Consider the following 5,000-nt stretch of genomic DNA (forward strand, 5'->3'; position numbering starts at 1 on the left):
AGGGGGTCGCTTGCGTGGCCGGGGAGGGATGGGGGGGTCCGCGACGGGGTTGCGGGTATGCGGGTAGACCTGGCTGCCGGCCGGCGCCTGATCTTCCCGGCCCCGCGTCCGTCTTCCACCTTCCCCCCCCCCCCCCCCCCAGTCCACACCGCACGAGCGGGAACCCGACCCGTACCCGACGGCGGCCCGCCTCCGCCTGCCCCCACCCCGGCCCTCGCCCACAACCCGCCCTCTCCCGGACGCATCTCGCCCGACCGGCCCGCGACCGTGTTTTTCTATTTGTTTGTTTGTCTTTGTTTTTGTTTTTTTTTTTTTTTGTTTGGTCGGTCGGTCACTCGCTCGGTTATTTGTTTGGACCCGATTGGCCCGTTTGGTTTTTTTCTTTTCTTTCCTTTTTCCGCCGGGGTGCTCCTGACGGCTCGGCCCAATGGCGGCTCGACTCGGCGACCGGAGCCCGCCAAAACGCCTCGCCACCCCCCAGCCCCACCGCCACCACCGCCACCACCTCCTCCTCCCGCCGAAAATCCCACGTACCGTTCCACCTCATCTGCCGGCTGGGAGAGAGGCTAGGCGCGAACCCCGCGGGGGACGCGGCCGCCTCCCGCCGGCCCACCTCTCGCCGCTGCCGTCTTCCCGCCGCTCTTTCGCCATCCCTCGCCACGCGGCCTGCCCGCAGTCCGGATATCCGGCCCGAACGGACCTTGGTGGGCGGGGCCCGCGCACGCGCCCACGCTCTTCCTGCAGAGCCGGGGAGGCGGGGGGGGCGGGGCGGCTTTTCCAAAATCTAAAAAAGGGGAAAGCAAAGAAGAACCCACGAGAAAAACAAACAAACAAACAAACAAACAAACAAACAAACGGAAAATAATAAAACCGAGAGGGCGCGTGGGGGCACGGACAAACAATCGAACGGACCAAAGTACGAACGAACGGACGAACAAACAAACACGCAGACAAAAGGGCAAAACCGCGGTGGCGGTGGCGGGACGGCCAGCTTCAAGCAAGGCCGAACCGAGAAGCCCGGGTGCGCCCCGACCCGGCGAACAGCGGCCGGCTCATACGTGCACCCTGGTCGTTCCGCGGCTGCGGCCGAGTGGCGGCTCCGTGGCGCCTCCGGTGCTCCGGCACGGTCTACCCGGCTCCGAGCGGGCCGTGGTGCTCGGCGGCGGCTGCTAGCGGTCGCTGCCTATGCGGCTCGACTAGGTCGGCACGGTCTACCCGGCTCCGAGCGGGCCGTGGTGCTCGGCGGCGGCTGCTAGAGGTCGCTGCCTATGCGGCTCGACTAGGTCGGCACGGTCTACCCGGCTCCGAGCGGGCCGTGGTGCTCGGCGGCGGCTGCTAGAGGTCGCTGCCTATGCGGCTCGACTAGGTCGGCACGGTCTACCCTGCTCCGTGCGTGCGCGAGGGCTCGGCGGCGGTCGCTAGGTGTCGCTGCACGTCTGCCAGCCCGTCCGTCAGCGACCTCTAGCGTCCGCGGCGGAGCAGGGTAGACCGTGCCGACGTGAGCCGGCCGCCGCTCAGCGACCCCTGGCCGCCGCCGCATGAGCTTCGGTCCGCTCGGAGCCGGGTAGACCGTGCCGACCAACTCGAGCCGGACGTGCAGCGACCGCTGGCCAGCGCGGAGGCTCGTGTGCGCCGGCACGGTCCAGCCTCTCCCGGCGGGCTCCGTTCGGTTCGGACGTTCCTCGGTGGTGTCCGGGGGGGTCTCAGCCGCGGCGGCTCGAGTGCGCCGGCACTGCACAGCCCCTCCCTGCGGGCTCCGCTCGGCACGGACTTTCCTCGTCGGCGTCCGGCGATCTGAGCCGCGGCGGCTCGAGTGCGCCGGCACGGTCCAACCGCTCCCGGCGGGTTCCGCTCGGCTCGGACGCTCCTGGGCGGAGTCGGGCGATCTGAGCCGCGGCGGCTCGAGTGCGCCGGCACGGTCCAACCGCTCTCGGCGGGCTCGGCTTGGCTCGGACGTTCCGCGGCGGCGTCCGGGGGGTCTCAGCCGCGGAGGCTCGGGTGCGCCGGCACGGTCCAGCCTCTCCCGGCGGGCTCCGCTCGGCTCGGACGTTCCTCGGCGGCGTCCGGCGATCTGAGCCGCGGCGGCTCGAGTGCGCCGGCACGGTCCAACCGCTCCCGGCGGGTTCCGCTCGGCTCGGACGCTCCTGGGCGGAGTCGGGCGATCTGAGCCGCGGCGGCACGGTCCAGCCTCTCCAGGCGGACTCAGCTCGGCTCGGACGTTCCGCGGAAGTGGCCAAGTGCCGCTCTTGTGGCTGCTCCGCTGCGCCGGCACTGTGTACCCGGCTCCGAGCGTCTCCGGGGGGGGAAGAAGGGGGGGGGGGCGGGGAGCAAGGGGGGGGGGCACGGCTTCGGCGGCTAGGCGTCGCTGCCCATGCGGCTCGACTAGGTCGGCACGGTCTACCCGGCTCCGAGCGGGCCGTGGTGCTCGGCGGCGGTGGGTAGGGGTCGCTGCCTATGCGGCTCGACTAGGTCGGCACGGTCTACCCGGCTCCGAGCGGGCCGTGGTGCTCGGCGGCGGCGGTTAGGGGTCGCTGCCTATGCGGCTCGACTAGGTCGGCACGGTCTACCCGGCTCCGAGCGGGCCGTGGTGCTCGGCGGCGGCGGCTAGGGGTCGCTGCCTATGCGGCTCGACTAGGTCGGCACGGTCTACCCGGCTCCGAGCGGGCCGTGGTGCTCGGCGGCGGCGGCTAGGGGTCGCTGCCTATGCGGCTCGACTAGGTCGGCACGGTCTACCCGGCTCCGAGCGGGCCGTGGTGCTCGGCGGCGGCGGCTAGGGGTCGCTGCCTATGCGGCTCGACTAGGTCGGCACGGTCTACCCGGCTCCGAGCGGGCCGTGGTGCTCGGCGGCGGCGGTTAGGGGTCGCTGCCTATGCGGCTCGACTAGGTCGGCACGGTCTACCCGGCTCCGAGCGGGCCGTGGTGCTCGGCGGCGGCGGCTAGGGGTCGCTGCCTATGCGGCTCGACTAGGTCGGCACGGTCTACCCGGCTCCGAGCGGGCCGTGGTGCTCGGCGGCGTCTGCTAGAGGTCGCTGCCTAAGCGTCTCGACTAGGTCGGCACGGTCTACCCGGCTCCGAGCGGGCCGTGGTGCTCGGCGGCGGCGGCTAGGGGTCGCTGCCTATGCGGCTCGACTAGGTCGGCACGGTCTACCCGGCTCCGAGCAGGCCGTGGTGCTCGGCGGCGGCGGCTAGGGGTCGCTGCCTATGCGGCTCGTCTTGGTCGGCACGGTCTACCCGGCTCCGAGCGGGCCGTGGTGCTCGGCGGCGGCGGCTAGGGGTCGCTGCCCGTGCGGCTTGCGTTTAGCTGCCAGGTCTACCCGCTTTCGGCTAGGCTTTGCCGCCCTGTGAGATGGGGGGCGCTAAAGCTCCGGAGCTTGCTAGGGGGTCGCTGTTGTTTCTTACCTACCGTTACGTCGACGTAGAGCGCCGCTTACCCTCGGCGCCTCTGCCGGTAGTCGGCGCCGTTCTTTTCCGAAGCTGTTTTTTCTTACGCCTTCCGTTTTCGTCTGCAGGAGCGAGCGCGTGCTCGTCTCCAGAGGCGGCAACGAGCGGGCGCAGGCGAGCGCGGTTGACCGCCGGGCTGTGGAGTTTTTCGGTTGCGGCTTTCTGGTGCGCCGCTTGTTTCGCTCGGTCCGGTGGCCTCCGTCGGTCGGATGTTCGCTGCCCGTGTCGCAGTTCGGCCCCGGACTCTGGCGTTCGCTCGTTCCGCGAGCGGGGAACCCTCCAAAATCGGGGCGAAAGGCGAGAGAGTGAGCGTGGGCAGGCGTCTCCCCGCGCCGCGCTGCCATGGGAAGAGCCCCGAGGACGGAGGAAGGAAGGCAGACAGACAGACAGGCAGAGGGAAGAAAAGGGCGCGGGCCGGCGTGCCGGGCGGCCGGCAGTCGGACGCAGAAGGGCCGGGGGCGTCCCCGGCGGGTCCCGCCGTCACGAGGGAAGGAGAAGGGGGACCCGGAGCTCGCTTGTCGCGGCGGCGGCGCCGCGTTCTCCCTTTCGCACCGCTCTCACTCGCACGCGGGAGCCCCGACCCGATCCACCGTGGCGCTCCTCGGGCGCGTCGGAGAGGCTTCCCGGCGGGCCGGCTCAATCCCGCTCCCCGTGTCGTTCGGGGCGGCGTGGGGCGGGCCGGTGTTCAGGCAAGGGCGAGCACCTCTCGGCGGACGTTGCCCACGCACACCCACACGCACGTGCGCGTGCGGTCTTTCCGCCGCGCCCGGGTGGAAGGGCTCGTGCCTTCCCCCACCGTCCCTCCTCTTCTACCTCACCGCACCCTTACCCCTCCCGTCCCCTCCCTGCTCCCCCCTTCTTTCCGTCGATCGATGAGGCCATTCGGGTCGCGTCGGTGAGGGCCCCCGGCGGGCCGGCGCCTCTGCGTTCCCCGTCCCGGGGAAGCCGCTGCGGCGTCCGGTGTTCAGGCACGGGCGGTCTCCTCCTCCGGTTCGCTTCCCGTCGTACGCGAGGTGAGGCGCTCTCCGGCTCGCTCCGAGAGCGGCCGAGAGCTCGCCCGACCGAGCCCGGCTGTGTGACGGCCGAGCGGCCCCGCGAGCCGCAGGAGTACCCAGTGAGTCGTGAGCGAGGCGCCGGCGCCGACCCCTGCTCGGGACCCGGCGAGTGCCGGCCGCGAGCAGCAAGGCGGCGGGGTGTCAAACGAGGGAAACCGTCCGTTCGGGGAAGCGAGGCGAGGGGCTAGAAAGTTAAGGGCCGGGGGCGTCCGCCGGCCTCCCCTCCGCCCTTCGGGCCGCCGGGGTCCGCGTGCGTGGGGTTTCCTTCCGACGTTCCCGCCCGCTGCGGAGCGTGCCGCCTCGGGAAAGGGTCTCCGGTGTTGGGGCGGCGTCCGCCTCGAGGTCGCCTTCTCCTCTAGCGCGTCCGCCAGTCTCGGGCGGCGGGGTTCCGTTTCCCGCTCGCCCGCCGGTCCCGGAGGGCGGGTCAGCCCCGGCCGGTGCCGCCGTGCCGTGCCGCGCGCCCGGCTCCCGCGACGTGAGTCCGGAGCGCGCCGCCGGCGAAAA

The sequence above is a fragment of the Coturnix japonica genome, chromosome 28 (genome assembly GCF_054131305.1).
Source record: "Coturnix japonica strain WE chromosome 28, WE-NBRP24, whole genome shotgun sequence".
Taxonomy (NCBI): Eukaryota; Metazoa; Chordata; class Aves; order Galliformes; family Phasianidae; genus Coturnix; species Coturnix japonica.